This window comes from Sander vitreus, chromosome 21, assembly GCF_031162955.1.
Source record: "Sander vitreus isolate 19-12246 chromosome 21, sanVit1, whole genome shotgun sequence".
Classification (NCBI taxonomy): Eukaryota; Metazoa; Chordata; class Actinopteri; order Perciformes; family Percidae; genus Sander; species Sander vitreus.
This window is the reverse complement of record NC_135875.1, coordinates 8,085,647-8,105,546: the sequence shown is the minus strand read 5'-3', so window position 1 is coordinate 8,105,546 and position 19,900 is coordinate 8,085,647. Positions and strand designations below refer to the sequence as shown.

The window sequence follows — 19,900 nt, the reverse complement described above, 5'->3', positions numbered from 1 at the left end:
AGTATTGTTATGTTATTTTCTTAGCAAAACAGTGGCTAATTTATGTAACAAAAGAAAAGGCTCACATGTAAAAACAAGACTGCATTAAAGCTACAATATTTTTGCTTTATTTTGAAGCTAAATCACCAGGCTTCCCGTATGAATCAGGCTGTCTCTGGCTGACCTGATGCAGTTTCTCGGCATCAGCCACCCCCTCCAGCCTTCCTCCTCCCTCCCCTCCCTCCTTCCGGATCAATGCTACGGCCGTCACGTGACCTGTCACACAACTGATGTGTGTCACGTTTTAACTGGGAGGAGCTGTGGGACGAATCGGGGAGGAAGGGCAGGGAATCATACTTAAAGGGCTTACTGCATTTGTTAATGACCTGGACGCTCATGGTGTTCCTCTGGGGCAACACTGCCTCTCTGTCTCACTCTGTGTTTTTCTGCATGTTGGCGTTGCAAGAAATTATAACTGCAATTCTCTCAGAGAGAAAAGGTGTATTACACTCAATGGTTATAACATGCAATCCTGAAATATCACACACTTCAACAATATAACATTTCATACTCAAAGACTCCAAAAATTCAAAGACCACATCGTAAAAATACTCCTACTAATCAGTATAAGTGTCATTAGCAAAATGTAGGCTACTTTAAGCTGTGGGGGAATGTAACTAAGTACTGTACTTAAGTACCATTATTTAAAAAAAAAAATGTATGATACATTTTTTATTATTTTTATATTTTTAACATACAACATACAGAACAAATAAATGCACTCGAACAAGAACCAAAACCCTCTCCCACCCCCCACCCTCTGCAATCTCGAGGAAAACAAAACAAACCGATATACAAAAAACAAAAACAAAAATCAAACCTTGCCTAGTCGCTCTCCTCTCATTCTTGTGGTGTTGTGGTCATTAGGACTGATACTTGTGCTGCTGCGTTTTTCCGTCGGTCTATAGTCGATGACCTGGCTTTGTTAATCCTTTCTGTAGAGAGCTCGAGCATAACTGTGTCCAGAAAATACGCCAACCACTGTTTTATACAAAGCGAGTGGAGTGGGAGCCAGTGCAGAGCTATAATTTTCTTGGTTGCGGTTGAGCCGGCTAGCCAAATTTTCTTCTGTCTCCCAAGCAGGTGTAGTTTAGAGTCGTCATTAAGTAACAAAACAATCGGGTCAGTAGGAATTCAACATCCTATCACATCAGATATTATTGATGTTGTTTTATTCCAAAACTCATGCACCTGTTCACACTCCCAGACCATGTGCAGGAAAGTTCCAGTTTGTTCAGGTTGACAGAACGTGCAATGGGGAGTAGGAATGACTTTAGAGCCGTATCACTTCTGAGGAGTCCAGTATGTCCTATGACATATGTTGAAGTGGATCTGCTGGTGATTTGGGTTCTTAGAACAGTGGGAAATGTTGTCCCAAAATGTCTCCCAATTAATTACGTTCCCCTCTGGGCTCAGCTCTCGCTTCCATTTCTTTACTATTGGGAGTTCTCCTATGGATACTTGCATCAGTTTAGCATAAATCCTGGACACTAATCCTCCCACAGGAGAATCAACAAGCCATTTAACGTTTGGGTGCGTCTCAAGACTGTTCCTCCATGGCACTCCATAACATTTTAGGGCTGATCTTAAGCGCTTCAGTACCATTTTTAAGGTACTTGTCTACTTGAGTATTTCCATTTTCTGCTACTTTTTTACTTCTACTTCACTACACTCCAGAGAGAATTATTGTACTTTTAACTCCACTACAATTATTTGAAAACTTTAGTTACTTTGCAGATTCAGATTAATAATACAAAATATAGTCAACAAATACATTTGATGTATTATCATAAGATCTTATGGATCCACGGGAATAAATTGACAAGCTACCCAGCAGTATATAAGGAATGTACCAATTAATGCATCACTAATTATATTATATGAATCCAATAATATACATTATTATTCTGAAATAATATAATAAAGCGGTGAAAATATTCTAAATATATAGCGCAAACTTAAACTGATATTAGCATTTTGACGCGAAAACATACTTGGTTCGAACAAAATGTATATGTTTGGATTTGAATACATAAGGAACACTACTTGGAAGCTAGAATTATATAAAATATATTATTTTGATGCTAATACTTTTGTACTTTTAAGTAAAATGTTGAATGCAGGACTTTTACTTGTAACAAAGTATTTCTACACTGTGGTATTTCTACTTTTGTATAAGATCTGAGTACTTCTTCCACCACTGACTTTAAGTATAGACAGTTAAGGTATGTATTTTACAGAATTAGAGCAAAATAGTGCCAGATGGCACAAACACACACACATCACAGATACAATTCTAATAAATGAATGTACTAAAAAAAAATTGAACATACAATACATGTAAATGCATCATGACAACCAGTAAGCCTTGTGAGTATCTCTCTGTGTATGTTTATAGAGATGTTTGCAATGAAGGAAAATATAACTGCATATGTAAAATAATAATCCTCTAATATTCCCTCTGAGACTTATTTTTACATTATGCTGTGTCTCCTCCTAAACTGGATTAAAATTAGCAGTTAGAAATATGCTTTGGATAAATGTGCGTTTACAATACAAATTACATATGATACTTTATTGACACGATATGCCTGCTATATACAGTATACTAGACTGTATACAAATGACTGTAACTCAAATGTCAAACTGTACAAGTTCGCTGACGACACAACAGTGGTTGGGCTGATCTCATCAGACATAATCTTGAAATAAACAGCTCTAAAATTAAGGAGCTGGTGTTGGACTTTCGTAGGAACAGAAAGGCTCTCCCGCCACTGACCATAAATGGAGTAGAGCTGAAAAGAGTGGACAGCTTCAAACTTCTGGGTACAACAATGTCCTGCACTCTGAAATGGGATGACAACCTGCACTACTACTATCATAAAAAGCCCATCAGAGATTATTTTCTTATACCAACTCAAAAAGTTTGGCGTTTTTGCTGCAATTTTACAGAGCTGCCATAGAAAGTGTGCAGACTTTTTCCATATCTGTGTGGTTCTGCAACTCACACACAGCTCAGCAGAGGAAGCAGCTGCACAAAATTGTTTGCACTGCCTCAGGAATCACTTCCATATCAGAAACGTATGTAACCCACATTCAGAGCACAGAACTGAAAATCTAAGACTAAAATCCATTAAAGGCATACTGTGGTATTTCCTTAAATAAAAACCGGTAGTCAATTAAAAGCCGGGGGCGTGGTCAACATGGACAAATAAAGGCCGGTCTCAAATTAAGGTCGGGGAAAAAATAGTGTGGATAATCTCCTAAATGCCTTTCATATAATATTAAGTCAAAAATAATTTTTCTGGATTATTGTCCTACCGGTATTGTAGTCAATGCGGCTGTATGTGTTAAAGCCCGTCTACTTATTAGAAATTCTTTGGTTACACTCAGCCAGGTGTAGTAACGTACAGGTGCCAATAGATGGCAGTAGCTACATTGGCTGTAACACGGGTCTCATTTAGTGCTGGCAGAGAAGAGAGTGAAGGACTTTTCAACAACAAAACGAAAACAGTGTTAAAGTATGCGAAGGAAAACTCGGGTGAAAAAGCTGCGAGACATTTCGACATTGAAGTCACAGAATGTTGAGCTGACAAGATTAGCCGACAAGAGCAGAGCACAGCTATCTAGCTGGAGGTGGGAGGAAAAAAGTTAGCCTGGAGCTAGAAACAAAAACAAAAGTAGCTGGCTACCGTCTGTAACGTTAATCAGATACTGGTGTGCAGCAAACCAGCAACTACTGTAGCTATGCTCTTATTGTAATCTACCAGCAATATCATAGTACCTGTATTTGAAATAAATACCCCGTACATTTACAGGGTTCAAACTGACACAATGGTGGTGTTTGATTAATTCTGACCCAAATTGCTTTGTCGCTCTTCTGGCTGTTGTTGTATATGGTGACATTTTTGCAAATGTTTCTTAAAAAAATGTAATGATCTCTATCCACTGGAACGCTATGGTTTTTCATTTAAAACAGTTTATTTAAAACAATTATACTTATCAAACAGATGGAATTAGAAATAAAGGCCTGCTTCAAATACAAGCCTGGTACCTTCTGCAGTTCAGGTAAATAAAGGCCCCGGCTTTTATTTGAGGCAATACGGTATGTAACTTTTCCCTCTTCGGTCCCCCTACAGGTTGTCTCATTGTAACTACAGCCGCGCGAGGTCTAGTTACAATGAGACAACCTGTAGGGGGACCGAAGAGGGAAAAGTTACATAGTATGCCTTTAAATCCAAAACATACCGCTTTCTCAACAGCACTTACTGCAGGACCATCCAGCTACTCAATCCTCAACTCTACAACAGCACCATATGAAAACAATGCACTGACACTGTATAACTCCTCAGACTGCACTGACTTGTAGGCTGACCTTCAGCACTGGCACTCAAATATCTCTTTTATTATGGGTATAATTGGTATGCCTGTGTGGGTAGACGGGGTGGGGGCTTGTGTGTTTACATGTGTTTTTAATGGGTATTGACTGAATGCTTTCTGTTTTTTGTAATGAGCACACTGCACCAAATTCTTAGCAACTTAGTTGCATGCCAATAAAGTATTGAATATTGAATCTATCCATCCATGATAATTAACCAATTCTGTCATCTTTATTTAAAAAAATAAATTTTTGCACAAGGAGCTTCACGTTTAAACAAACAAACTACTCATTATCATTTACTAACATCGCTACCACAAGACGCGTAAGATGAACATAACTTAATATTCAACAGTTTCAGGAAGCCCCGCATGAAGCAGGGCATCAAAAAATTAGTTATAACTCTTATTGTTCCTCTCCACGGAAATCTTTAGTAAAAGGCGAAAGATTTATACGATCTGAAGAGAAACAAGAGTGATCTGACTTCCTACGCTTACCGAGACCGACCAGGTTCGCGACAAAACAACTGTCAGTGCTGGTTCACTGTGAAATCGACTTATTCAACAATCGAAGCCACATAATGTGCACGTAAAGAAACACTGAGAAATAAATTACTGTCGACTCTTAATGTAAAAAAAAAAAAAAAAGCATACGTTTATTTCGCATTGTTTAGCCATATAGGCTATTCTATCGCGCAATGCATGATGGGATTGCGTTTAAGCTTCCGGGCTTTGTAGAATGAAAATCTTACCTATCCGTCTCTTTTCGAACAATTACCACAAAATGTTCACCCTTACAATCAAAAGCACAACCACGCTGCAAAATTAATTATTTACTGCTGTGGTAAATGTTCCTACTTTTAAATAAATCTTTTATTAAGTTTCGAAAAGACCCACCCCCTACACACACACACACACACACACACACACACACACACACACACACACACACACACACACACACACACACACACTTTTTTTTGGCTGGTGAGTGAATCAAATCTACCAGCCACTTGCATACTTTACCAGCACATTACTAAACTATGACCTAATAATAAATAAATATAAAGAAATCGCATATCAAGGCAGACGACATGTTTCTGACAGAGATTACATGTCTTAATCATGTTAGGCACATAACCTAAATTAACGCAAGTAAGCGAAAACAGATATTTCTGACATTTCACAGAAACTATCCGACTGTGTTTATATATTTTTATATTTGACAAATCAGGAAGCCCCGCATGAAGCAGGGCATCAAAAAATTGAGTATAACTCTTATTGATCCTCTCCACGGAAATCTTTAGTAAAAGGCGAAAGATTTATACGATCTGAAGAGAAGTCAGAGTAATCTGACGTGATCTACGTGAAGACGCCGGTCACTTGAGTTGGGACACGTACCTCACCAGTGGTGTACACTTGATACAACTAAACAGAGTAATAGACAGAGTCGTTGTGGACATACATAGCAGCGTTCATGAACGTAGGCCTACTTGTACTTTGTAAGTGGTTAACTGTGGTACTTCAAACGAAACGTTTATCCTGTTTTCACGTTGTTACGCAAGGCATGATGGGAGTGAATGACGCCAGTTACGATTGATTTTCATTTTCATTTACCATTTTGTTTGAAGTCTATATATTTAATCTAACTTTAAATACAATAATTAACATACTGACTGCAATATCACTGACGGACGATCTTCATACTGTTTGTATTACATTTGTCACACACTTAGGCTATAAAGCGTGAACTACTGACTTCCGAAAGCCTGCAGATTTCATGCAGAACAACGACGCCCTGTGGTGACCACACAAAACTGAATTTCTCCTCTTTGCATCACTGAGTAAAATCAAACCAACATACTCCCATAAATGTATAAGCTAACTGCTCCAAACAGAAAGGCTGTGGTTAATTTAAATGTTTAAGATTTATAATAATAATAATTTATAGCCTACTTTATTAATCACGCAAGGGAAATTGCATAAAAACTACAATGCAGGCAGTCATAAAATCAAAATGAAAAGTTTAGCAGGTTTGTTTTGGAGGTTTGGTTGAATGGTTCGGATGCAAGGTTACTGTCTCGTTTTATAAGCATTTTAACCTGTGTATTTTTAAATAGAAATAAGGGTTACTACTCGATTCACTCACACAACTCAAGTAGCCCACTCACCATGACTAAAGATCGGTAGCCTATGCCCCAGAAATATAGCAACAGTCCAAATGAAAATCTTACAAGAATAAGACTTACCTGTTAAATACATACCTGTTACAAGCTATGTAGTTACATAGCTTGTAACAGGTAAGTTACTCTATATTCTTTGCAGCAGAGTCAATGTAAGGTCAGTAAAATGTACTTTTCCAACGCAGGTCACACATTTAAGTTATTATTAGTTATTATTAAGAGGTCTTCTACTAGCATATTCCTTTACTTTTTCATGTTTCTTGTTTGCTCCACAATAAAAAAAAAACTTCAAATGATCCGCCATGATGGCAGAACTAGCTAGATTGGTTCACCTCTGCCCCCTGTTTGACCTTAGCCTACCTTCAAATTGGCGAAACATATGCTAATCAATCAACAATAAGTAATTCAATTGAATTGAAACACATTTTTAACTAAAATTTTAAGTTTAAAATTTAACTTTGAATATGTATTCATACACTGTGACTGTTTTTTACGCATTTTGTTCTCTTAATACATCCATGACTTTGTAGGCAGCCATGCAGCGCCCATGGATGTATTACAGTTTTTCTCAATCGCTAAAACACTAAAACCCATTGGCTGAACAAAGTTCTCAGTTGCCTGAACTCATTTAGCTAATTGTGCAGTCTGTTGTCAATACCTTAAACCATTTCACATGGTCAAACACAATTTGCAGATCTCACTTAGACTTTTCAGCAAAACTCTAAACACATTCTCATTCTCAAAACACATTCTGCACTCTAATGCACATGTCATCCATACTGGTAAACACAAGTGGCAACAGTCAAATACAAATAGAGAACACATGTCATTGATTGAACACAACCACTCAAAATTGATATCACTTGTTTCAAATGATGTGACACAACCAACATAAGCCAGTTCAGAGAGCAAACAGGTTGTTGAAGGTGGGAAGGAGAAAGTCTGAGAATGGATAGAAGAAACAATGTGAGAGGACGAGTGTGTATGCGAGGTGTCAGGGCTGGATACGGCACACAAGAGGCTCCTTCCCCCGTTGCCTCAGGAGGGACAATATTGCTTGTGATGTCGACGGAGTGCTCTGGCCTGACCCAGCCCAAAGACAAGAAGAAGCACATTGATCACGTTTACTCCTTTGATTTTTGTCCCTTTTAGTATTGTATACTGTTGCATTGTAGGCTGTGTACTGTACAATGAACAAATTGTATGGCCCTGAACATTGTGCTTTCCATTTGTTACTGTAACAGTACTGACTGCTCAATAGATTTTGAATGGTTGCAGGTTAATATCAACAAAGAATAAGAATTACAGTATCACAGAGACAGTAGGGTACAGTACTGTAAAAATAGGAGTACAAGGAGGAGGAAGAACAAAAAAAATTGCAGAGCATAGCAGAGTAGTAATTTCTGATCAATTTTGAGCTACTATGATAGAACAAGTTTTCGTTCATCTAATGACAATGACGGAAAAATATGAAATTTGTTTAGAGATTAAAAATGTACTTCTCCCTGATAACTATATGTTTTGAACAATGTGTTTTCTATTTGTTGGTGTATTGTTTACTGACTGCTTGATAGTGTATATCATTTTGATCACTTTGTTTATGATTTGAGAGCAGTGTTTGATTTTGAACACAGGTAAAACTGTTTTGAGGCGAAAGTTTCATTTTGCAAGAGGAGTCAGAGGTTTTTGTAAATAGTGCTTGAAGGTGAGGTTTTGTGTTTAATGTTTTCAGAAAATGGAGCAATTATCAAAAATTGTATTTTAGCAATTGAGAAAAACTGTAAGAGAATGGCAGCGCCCATAGACAGTTAAATGAATGGACCAGCAGATCCCGTCGCTCTGGACGGAGACCAGTGAAGTATATTAGAAGCACTTTTCCGGTGAGGGCTGAGTGTTACTGCGCAGTCTTCAACTGAGTCAGCTATAATTAGCCTGTGCCTATGTTATCTGCTTACATATACATGCTTTTAACTTAAATCATGTATTATATTCAATGTGAATATTACATCCCCCTTCTCATAGAAGTGTAAGGTTTTAATCTAGATACCTACACACAGTCAGTATGGGTAAAATCTGAAACAGGATATATTCACTAGTTCACTATGACATATCTCCAACCTGGCCTGGGAACGCCTCGGGATCCCCCAGTCGGAGCTGGTTAATGTGGCTCGGGAAAGGGAAGTTTGGGGTCCCCTGCTGGAGCTGCTACCCCCGCGACCCGATACCGGATAAGCAGACAAAGATGGATGGATGGACTATGACATATATGTAGTGTGGTACTTACAAAGTAACTGCTCTAACATTCAATGAGCTTTCCTACACTGAAATTAATGAACACATCTGTTAAGATATCAGAAAACACAAAATTGCAAACAGAACTAGGTATCACATATGACAGTTGCAATCAGAACCAAACATCACATTCTTTATTTATTTATTTATTTTTTTAGAAGGGCAGCGATCCGCCTACTTATAAATATAAGTATTATAAGTCGAAAACAGCTCTAGGCTTGATTTCTCGTCCGGATCTTGTCTTGTAAGTGGTGGTAAGAGGGGAAAATTCCTTTGCGGTCTGTGGAATAGGAGATGTGCTGATGTGTGGAGTCTGTGGTGCGTTGTCCTCAGGATGTTTGTCAGTGTAAGTGTGATGTTCTTTAGTGGAAAGGAGGTGGCGTCTGTTTCTCCTGTATTCCTGTCCCCCTTCAGCTGAACGTATGTGATAGGAACGGTCGGTTTCAGCCAGTCTGATGACTACTGCAGGTTTCCACTGACCTTGCTCTTGAAAGCGGATGTGTTGACCTTCCTGCAGCGGCGACAGAGGTCTGGCTGACCTGTCGTAGTACGTTTTCTGCTGTTGCTGCTGGTGGATTCGCCTAGCATGAACTTCTCTCAAACTGACGACCTTTGGCTGAAGCTGCCGGTGTGTTCTGGGTAAGACTGAACGCAACCGCCTACTCATGAGCAGTTGAGCAGGTGATCTGAAACTGTCAACAGGAGTGTTGCAATATTCAAGGAGACTTAGGTAAGGATCTCTTCTGTCACATCTGGCCTTTTCCAACAGTGCTTTTGTGATCTGTACAGATTTTTCTGCGAGTCCATTGCTTTGGGGATAATGTGGACTGGAAGTTATGTGGGTAAACTCCCATTTGTCAGCAAAACTCTTTGCATTTGTATTGAGGGCCGTTATCTGATATAACAGTCTCAGGTATGCCATGTCTGGCGAAGGCTGCTTTGAGTTTGTGTATTACAGTAGAGGATGTTGTGCTGTGCAATTTGTCAAGCTCAAAATACCTGCTGTAATAGTCCACTGTAATGATGTATTGTTCATTGTTCCAGGTGAACAAATCCGTAGCAACAGTCTGCCATGCCCGATCCGGGATTTTGTGGCTGATCATGGGCTCCTTGGTGTTGGAAGGCCTGTGTTCGAGGCACGTGGAGCACTTTCCAACCGTTTCCTCCATGTGCTTGTTCATGCCTGGCCAAAATAGGATGTCTCTCTGTTTGCACTTTTCGATACCCATGTGACCAATGTGTATCTGTGACAGCATCTCAGCACGCAGTGAAGTAGGAACAACGATTCTCTCACCCTTGAATATGATGTAATTCAACTGAGAGAGCTCGTCGCGTAGTTCCAATACTCAGCAATACTCTGTGGGCATAGTTCCCTTTTCTCAGGCCACCCTTCACTGATTGTTCTTTTAAGTTGCTTTAACTGTGTGTCTTTGTCGGTCTCCGCTTTGATTTCTTTTAGCTTTGTGTCACTGACAGGTAAGTTACTGTACAGCATGTGTATTTGCATGTCCATGCCCTCTCTGAGGCTCTCATCCTGGTTCTTCCTGGATAGAGTGTCTGCAACAGGGATGTCTTTGCCTGGTCTGTGGACAATGGTAAAATCATACCTTTGCAGCTGAAGAAACATTCGCTGTAGCCTGGGAGGTGTTGCTGCGAGAGATTTGCGAATGATGGATTCCAGTGGTTTGTGGTCACTTTCCACTGTCAGGACAGGACCTGGTTCACGCGTGATGAGCTCTTTTATCTTCTGAAATGCATCTTCATGCTGTGCATCCATGTGAACTCATTTGTCTCTTTCAACAGGTGACGCAGAGGCGCATTGATGCTGGCAAGACCTGGGCAAATTTTGACAAATAGTTCACCATGCCTAAGATTGTTTCCAGCTCACGTTTGTCCTTTGGAGCTTTCATCTCTTTGATAGCTGCAATCTTGGCTGGATCAGGCTTGACTCCGTCTTTGGTGATGAGGTGCCCAAAGTAGCCTCAGCGGTGCAGACAACACTCTTTTCTGGGTTGAGCTTCACTCCTCTCTCTCTGGAACGTTGCAGCATGGCACAGAGGTTTTCATCATGCTCCTGCTTGTTCCTGCCATATATGAGAATGTCATCCACAATCGCCATGACACCTTGTAGATCTCCATAAGTCTCGTTCACTTTCCGCTGGAACTCATCCTGGGCGATTTCACTCCAAAGGGTAACCGCAAGAATCTGTACCGTCTGAACACTGTGTTGAAGGTTGTCAACTTGGAAGACTCCTCTGTGAGCTTTATAGCCCAGTAGCCTGACTTGGCATCCATGACACTAAAGTAGCATGCTCCAGCTAACCTGGATGTGAAGGTAAGGGGTAGTGTGGTCGTTTGATTACCTTGTTCAAGTCTTTAGGATCAAGTCATATCCTCAGCTTGCCTGTGCGTGGTTTTTCTGCTGCTACCATTGAGTTAACCCATTCAGTTGGTTCGGTGACTTTCACGATGACCTTTTGTTTCTCCATGCTCCGTAGCTCATCCTGCAGGCGATCACATAAAGCAATGGGAACACGTCTTGGTGGGGGAACAACAGGCACAGCATTGGGGTCAACGTGAATGGTACATTCACCAGGAAACAGTCCTATCCCTTTAAAAACGTCTGCAAACTCCTCCATTACAGGCACTTTTTGTTCAGCGGACATAGAGAGAATGAGCTTGATTAATCCAAAGTCCAGGCATGCTTGTAATCCTAGCACTGGCGATGCATGTGTGTCTACAACATAACATTTCAGCATCAACTGAATGTTCCTGTATTGGCATTTCATGTTGTACTTGCCTCTAACTACAAGCTGCTCTCCACCATAGCCATAAAGTGGGCGCATTGAGGGTTGAAGCATATTCTGTATTCCCAATTCCTTGAAAGTAAGTGTTGGAATGACGTTAGCTGATGCCCCGGTGTCCAACTTGAATTTGACCATGTTTTGATTTGGTCCCACTTGTAAACTTGCAAAAGCCTGTTCGATATCTTGAGAACTGTTCCCCTCTGTTACTGCATCAATAAACAAATCTTCACCGTCTGCATATTCGTTCATTTTCACTTACTGCATGGACTCCTTTTCCCTGCTTGGAATGACACACTTTTGCAAAATGGTTCCATTTGTTGCATATTTTGCACTGTTTCCCTTTTGCTGGGCAGCTGTTCGCGTCATGAGCCTTATTTCCGCAGTAACGCAGGTTTTAGCGCGAACACGGCAGTCGGCTGGCTTGTGTGCGTCATCGAGTTGTCCTTTTGTTCTCTCTTGGCGCGCTCTCCAAGCACCTTTCTTGTGATACTGCTTGCCAATCACATGAATCGCCTGCTCATGTGAACTGTTGCCGCCATCTATTGTCTGAAGTTGCACTTTTGCTATTTCATGAGACATAGCAATGTCTATTGCTTTATCCAGCGTCAAATCAGATCCGATATTCAGCAGCTTTTCATGGACTTTAGGTGAATGAATGTCAAATACCACCTGATCTCTTATCATCTCCTCACTGTCAGCATATCCACAGTCCTTCACAAGCAGTTTCAATTCCGTGACAAACTGTTCAAAAGGCTCGCTAGCTCCCTATATCTTCTCATGGAATTTGTAGCGTGCGAAAATGACGTTGGACTTTGGCATTACGTATGCTTCAAAACGCTCATAGTATGATTTTAAAACCTTTGCTTCTGCCTCTGTCAATGTCCACGTATTATATATATCTCTACCTTTTTCTCCGACCCACAGGAGAAGGTAGCTGCACTTCTTGTCTTGTCTGGTTTCTTTGTGGTAAATTAAGTTGCAACACTGCGTTGCCGATGTGTGGAAAAGGAACTTCGTTGACACTGTTCTTGATTATAAAAAAGGTTTATTACATCAAAGATTCCAGCATCAATTTACAAGCTTCTGCAGGAGCTCGGAGAGACGACCAACCCAATCCTCAAATATTGTCGCTCTGAGGTTCTGCTGGTCAAACCTGAATACATATACCCTAAGCTGTGTGTAACATGAGATGTTGTGATGGTGGTAGGTGAATCCAGGTCCTGGGGGAAATCAATCAGTAACCCCATTTGCCCTCACAGAGCCATTTCCTCTAACCATATACCTCAGCCAAATGGAACCATGTTTATTGTACCACAGACTTTAAGTCAATCAGATACTAGTGTTATAACAAATACTTAAGTCAATCAGATACTTCATATTCTTAAACTGACCGGTAAACATCAATTCCACATGAAGTTTGAACTTGCGCCATGCTACGGGCAAGTTGCTAGCATCCCAATCCATATGGGGTGAAGGAACTCCAGCGACGTCCATGCTGTTCGAATCGTATTCACTCTTTCACTCTGACACCATGTCTTGTTCTTTGTGCTGCATACACAAGAATGTAGAATCACACTGACGTGATATAAACTGGGTTTTATTTGCTCAAACCTGGAGCAACATGTGAATCGTGCCTCGGCTCATCGCTTACTCAAATTACACACACTGAGCATGTGCAGCTTACAAATCATGACGTGCATCAGTTGGCCAACAGAAAAATCTCATATAAGTAATGCTTTTAACTTAAATCATGTATTATAGTCGATGTGAATATTACAGCAACAACCTTAAATATTGAAGCTTTCCTTATTGTTTGTATATAACTGACTCAATAAAACGGGATTTTAGTTGGATCTGTTTGTCTGTCTTTAATTTTGCAGTGTTACTGTGATATATATGTATGGCTATAATTATCATTTTAGGCTAATGTAAAAGCCAATGTTAGCAGCAGGGTTACCCCTGAGTGTACCCCTATGGTTGGTTTATGCCGTAAAATAATGGCCAGAATTTCCCGAGAAAAGGTACGATATGTGTGTCTCCATTTCAAAACATCACTGCAGGTTGACTGTTTTTAGCAGCAGAGGTTGATTGTGGGCGAGAGGGCGACAACACGTCGTGGTTAGCTCGCCGAAACTCTACTGCCGCTGTCTCTGTGACGTCCCCTAGCATACGTACAGGCTAACTATAGCCAGTTAGCTTTGTGTGTAACGTAATAAAAACCCACCTATCTCGTAGGAGTGAGGCTTAATATTTCATTCAATAAAATTATGGTACAAAAGGAGCACTAACGCCACAGGTCTTATGTTGACAACGTGGACACAGATATAAGAAACTCCGAAGGCAGTCGTAATATTTACCTAGCAGGCTATGCTAATGCTGTTGCGCTAACGTTAGCAAAACATCGTCGTAGCTTAGCTAGCAGTCTAAACTTGTCTTGAGTCCGGACCTGTACCTGTCTATGGTCCGGACTCGAGTACTACAGCCCTGACAGGTAGATATCACTTTGCTGAACAACTGAACAAGCTGCAACTTTTCTGATTGATGGGAGCTTGACTCTTGCATATGACCCCAATCTGCCCTTCTTGAAGCCATAACCTCCGCCGGTTTTTGGCAAAAGCATGCTTCCCCCTAGGTATGTTAAACATCGGGCACCCATCACTGGCTCTGTTTGTACAATTAACCACGCAACAACTCCTTGGCATTTTGACTTACGCTATGCTGCTACTACTACTAGCTACACGAAACACGTCTTCTTTCTGTCCCCAAGTTGCATGCGCAAGCATGCACTCAAGCATGCCCTTCACCATACCTAGAGATTGGCATGGTTTTATTTCAGTTAGCCTAATAGCTGGTTTGATTTGCATTGAGAGATGATTTTATGGAAAGTACAACATGCCAATCTCTAGGTATGGTGAATGGTATGTGATGATGTGGGGCTATTTTTAAGTCCAAATTTTTTCACATGACTGTATATGTAAGCAGATAACATAGGCACAGGCTAATTATTGCTAACTAAAATGCTAGTTAACATTAGTTATTAAACTTAAACAGCTAATGTAAGTCGAAACTGCCTGCGAGCTTCTCCTGTACTATAAGGTATTTCCTCTACTATGCGACAGTTAGTCGCGTGGTTAGGACACAATCATTAGCCTATTTTTACAAAAACGCCTGCTATGGAGCCATAACGTGAGATACAAGGTAATGGAGCCTTTTATACATTGTTGTGTTTCTTTAGAAATAAGCAATGGACAAATAAAGTCTTTAAACACTTCAGATGTAAATTTATTTGCTGTCAAAGTGACGTCAAAATGAATGGCAGTCAATGTATTGCTAATGGCGGGTAAGAGCTAGGTAGCATCAAAATGGCGCCATAGGAGGTATGCGTTGTGGAGAGAGGTTTACCCCCTTGGCAGCACCCCATGCAGTGGGCTCCCGCTCAGCAGCGGCCCGGATGTTAAAGTCCACAGGTGTGACACCATATTCTGTAACCAGTCAGATTCTGTGACCAGAACAGGAATTGTTACCTTTCCGGGCCTCCGAAATATTTCAGCCGTATTGTTTAACTCAATTTCAATAGATATTGGCAAAAATGGGGCACTATCTCACTTTTGATAACCGTATATTCAGATATTAGATACAGAAAGAGTCACATATTTAAGTGTATAGATTTAGCACTGACTTAGCTTAACATGAAGACTGGAAACAGAGGGAACAAGCTAGCCTGGCTCTGTAGACCAAAGTTACCAAATCTGCCAACTAGCACCCCTGAAACTCACCAATTAATGTGTTGTATCTCCTTTGTTGACAAAAACAAAACAAACAACAAACAACAATTCGTAAAGTAAAAACAACTATTCGCCATTTTACATTTGCCAGGAAACCACTGAGCGTTAGAGGTGCTGGTGGGCGGATTTTGTTTAGACCATATGGTTTGGACAAAGCTAGGCTAGCTTTTTCCCCCATGGTTTCCCCCTGCTTCCAGCCTTAGTGCTAAGCTAAGCTAAGCAGCTGCTGGCTGTAGCTTATATTTACCAGGAAGTGGTATCTTTTCATCTAACGCTCAGTAAGAAAGCGAATAAGCCTATTTCCCAAAATTTTGGAACTGTTATTTTAACAAGAGGCCATAGGTTTCCACTTTTAAAAAATACATCTTTGTTGATTTCCAGCTGTGTGTGGTGTGTGTCCTGTAAGCTAAATTAATTATTGTTTGATTTGACTGACCTTGCGTAGTGTTCGGGTCTGTGGGACCTAACATTTAGATGTTTGCTAAAAGAAAGATTATGCTATTTATTATTGGCTCAATTTCTGTGAAGAACATTAAAACTAAAATTATAACTTATTTTCAATGACTACACACGGTACACCCCCCCCCCCCCCTACACATAACTATTACATATGAGGTGTTTGTGTCTACTGGAACTGAGTGTGTTTAATTGTAGGTGCTATGAAACTATGTTGTCTTTCTGCACCTGCTATTCCCACACAAAGTTACAAAATTGTTACATCTCAAGCACTTTCACCTGTTCTGATTAAGTTCTAAGAAATAAGCACCAATAATGATCAAAAATCTTGTTTCTATTTTTTTTTAAATCTTTTTTATAATTGAATTTCCTTGTTTTCTCACAAAAAACGAAAATGATCAGATCATAAATGTGATCTCACAGGGGTAAATGGCAAATATGAACCATAAATGACGTATATATCATTGGTAATTGAGCTAAAGTAAACATCTGTTAAGTATTTTTACATAAATTGTTATGGCTGTATTGATTTAAAAGCCTAATAATGTGGTGGGTCCACCAGACCCGGGAACATTGGCTGTGTAACAAAAATATGAACACCACACAAGGGTTAAGTTAATTATCCCACACAATTTATGTTAAGATATTAGCTAATATGTCTTGAGGAAATAAATAAATAAATAAGGAAAAAAAACAGTGTCATACTCACAAAGAATGAAAGAAAAAAGGTAAACCAATGCACGGTATTTTATTATACAATATTTTGTCAGTACAGAGCATAAACATATTTTAAAAAGTCAAATAATTAAAAGAAGAAAAAAAATGTCTGATAAACAGACTGAATTGCCATTTTGTTTAACTTCATCATTGTTTTTATTTTCAGAAGTCTCATGCTACATAGAAACAATAGGCTACTGTATATTATGATAAGGATTTAAATGAAGGCACAAAATTAGCAGAGATCATCAGACAGGGAGTTCCACATTTGTTTGCATGTGCTGACAATTAGTGGATTTGCATATGGTGCAAATTCACATGTTTTATTTTAATCCATTTTCTTTTACTTTAATGCATTATATATATATATACATATATCCATATCCATTGCTGTCACTCTTTGAATAGGGGTTTATACTCTCACTTGGTAGTCATAGCTCTAATATGTCATCAGGTGGTGCTATTTGTTTCCATAACTTTCAGGGAAATCTTACTCTGAGAGTGTTTTCACTTGTACTTAGAGTTGTCCACTTATGATCTGATCACAGAGAGGTAACTTAACCTCAGAGTCAGTTACTATGTTAAGTGTCAGAGGGAGGAGACTGAGAGGAACTCGAGGTTTCTTCTCACTCATTTCCTCATTCATTCATTCATTCTGTATCAGGCGCATTTTAATGCAGTTTGTTATCTGCATGAATAAACACTTAATAAATAAAACTTAACGAGACGAGACGAGATTTAGTCGGGAGATGATATTGAGTCCCGACTAAATGTATTTTCATTTCCACCTTTTTTCACAGTCCATCAGATATGTAGATACCTTATCTGTCCTCACATCACTAACATCCACCATCGTGGACATGCTTTAACATCCCAGCAGATTTTTTGTGCATTACGTTTTTCGCAAACGGCATTTTTCTTTATTGGTGATGCGGATCATACTGTAATAGTAAAGCCACTGTAGCCGTCAGAAAAGTGTGACTCACTCTGAAACGTTTTTTTGTAGTTGTTCCCTGGACACCAACCAGTGAGAGCCATTAAAAAGAAATACATTATTATACATTATAGTTCTGTTAATGATCATGGTGCTGCAGCCTCAGAATGGGATAGCCTATAGTAGTAGTTTACTTTTTCGCCCGCAGGATTGCACCCAAATGAAATTATAGGTGTAATACAATTCCAGTTTTCACCAGTAATATTATAAGTTAACTGTGATTAAATATGAAATTAATACACTGTTAATGCTTACGCATTGACTCGAGCAGCAATTTTCAAAAGGAAAAGGAAACATTATAATGTGTTAAGTGGACTAAAACTATAATATGCCAAGGTAGCAATTTCACTGGATCTAAACTAATCAATCTAACCATAGATGTGACCAGTAGCGGTGGCTTTCTTCTATTTAAAATAATTTTGCAAGGGTTCTATGACGTTAGTATATTTTTTATATACTATGTGGCTAAGCTCCTGCCTAGTAGGTAAAACATGTTATTAAAACACAACGTACTAGGTCGCTAGAAATTATGCCACATGTCTACCACCTCGAAAGTTTGTTTAGATCCTGTGAAACTGCTATTTCGGTACTCTATTCAAAATTACGTGTTTAAAAAGACGTGTTTTGGTTGAAATTTCCTGGTAGATTTTTTGGTCCCACTCCGCCCCTGGCAGTCACTCTCTCACTTCTCCCTTGCTCTATCACTCCTCCCCCCACTGACGTAGGCTACGGCGAAAGCTCTGCGTGGGGCCTACGTAATAAGGCCAATTTAACTACACGTCGCAGCAACGCAGCGATGCACAAGAGGTGCACGTCAGGCTACGGCGTAGGGTCCAGTGTAGACGCAGAGGGGTCTGCGCGGGAGACGCCATCGATTCTACACACAACCATAAAACGGCCATGAGCATGACTCTCACAGTGCTTCCTTGCTCTTACACCTCTAAACATGACTACAAAGTGCTTGCACACAAAAAAGTCTTAGTGAAAGCCTGAAAGAAAAAATCCTTCAAACTCGCGATCACATTTTGTCTCACTGTGTGTCTGTGCGTCAGATTTGAATTGATATGTACATGTATATGAAAAACAAAACAAAAAGAAACTCATGTGGCTCTTTGTAGTTTGACTTATTTAAAGCTAATGTACTTGCACTTACTTCTTGCTGTCCAGAGTTTGTACCTTCAAGGTTGAAAGCACTTAATTGGAAGTCGCTTTGGATAAAAGCGTCAGCTAAATGACATGTAATGTAATTTGTAATATGAAGCTACAACCAGCAGCTGGTTAGCTTAGCTTAGCTTACTGAAAACGGGGAACATTTATATATTTTATAGTGTTAAACACATAATTTAAACATGCAATATCTGTCAAATATACTGTCATATTCACCTTAGCTAAACTATATATATAAACAACCAGTTATATTAATAATAATAATTCTAATTTAAATCTTAATTTATTTCAGCACCACTTGCACTTTTACATGCTGTTTCTTACGGTTTACAATCCTCAGAGCTGTTTGTTTACATGTGTACGTATGTGTATGCATATGCATGTGTTGTACATACACTTAAATGATTAAATGTTTATCTTTACCTTGTTTAGCTTTGTTGTCCTTGTTTTTAGCCGTATGTCTATTTCTGTGTATGTACAGTACTTTGAGAGCAACAACTAACCGGAGTCAAATTCCCTGTATTAAATCTGATTCTGAGTCTTATATTTGTCTTCCCAGGGTGCAACATGAGAGACAACCAGGAGACGTTTGAGGAGGTGTCCGAGGGAGAAATGAAGGAGCAGCTCAGACTCTACTCCATCTGAGACGCCTCTTCGTGTTTTTAGGATCTTCCCTTTAAAGGCGCTCCTTTAACCCGTGAACGCTAAAGGACTACTCCAGTACACCAAATATTTAAATACATTTGTTCACAGTATTCGACTCAGCTACCACTCTCATTTGTTTTTCATATGATGTACTTTGTTTTATTATGTTGTTATATTGCTGTAGCATCCACCTGTCAGCCACATGAAGAATAAACCAAAACAGCATTTTATAGCTACCCATAAGTAAATAAAAGGGATAAAGGACTTTTGTTTTGTTTTGTTTTATATTATAATCAAATGAAAAAATATTCATTAATTTCTTACATTACTTTTTTTAAATTCCCTGTTGTAAGTTAACTGTAACAGGTACAAATCCTGTAAAGTTGTTTTTGCACAAGTTCCCCTCTGTTGTGTAAAAAACAGATAATGTGTGTGTGT

General features: G+C 39.4%; 2 non-coding genes across 2 annotated transcripts; both read right to left on the bottom strand.

The window, feature by feature from the left end:
- Window positions 1–4,780: 4,780 nt before the first annotated feature.
- LOC144536804 (U5 spliceosomal RNA) lies at window positions 4,781–4,895 on the bottom strand. Its single transcript, XR_013503778.1, has one exon. It is a non-coding gene; the product is annotated as a U5 spliceosomal RNA (small nuclear RNA).
- Window positions 4,896–5,652: 757 nt separating this feature from the next.
- LOC144536805 (U5 spliceosomal RNA) lies at window positions 5,653–5,767 on the bottom strand. Its single transcript, XR_013503779.1, has one exon. It is a non-coding gene; the product is annotated as a U5 spliceosomal RNA (small nuclear RNA).
- Window positions 5,768–19,900: the final 14,133 nt, after the last annotated feature.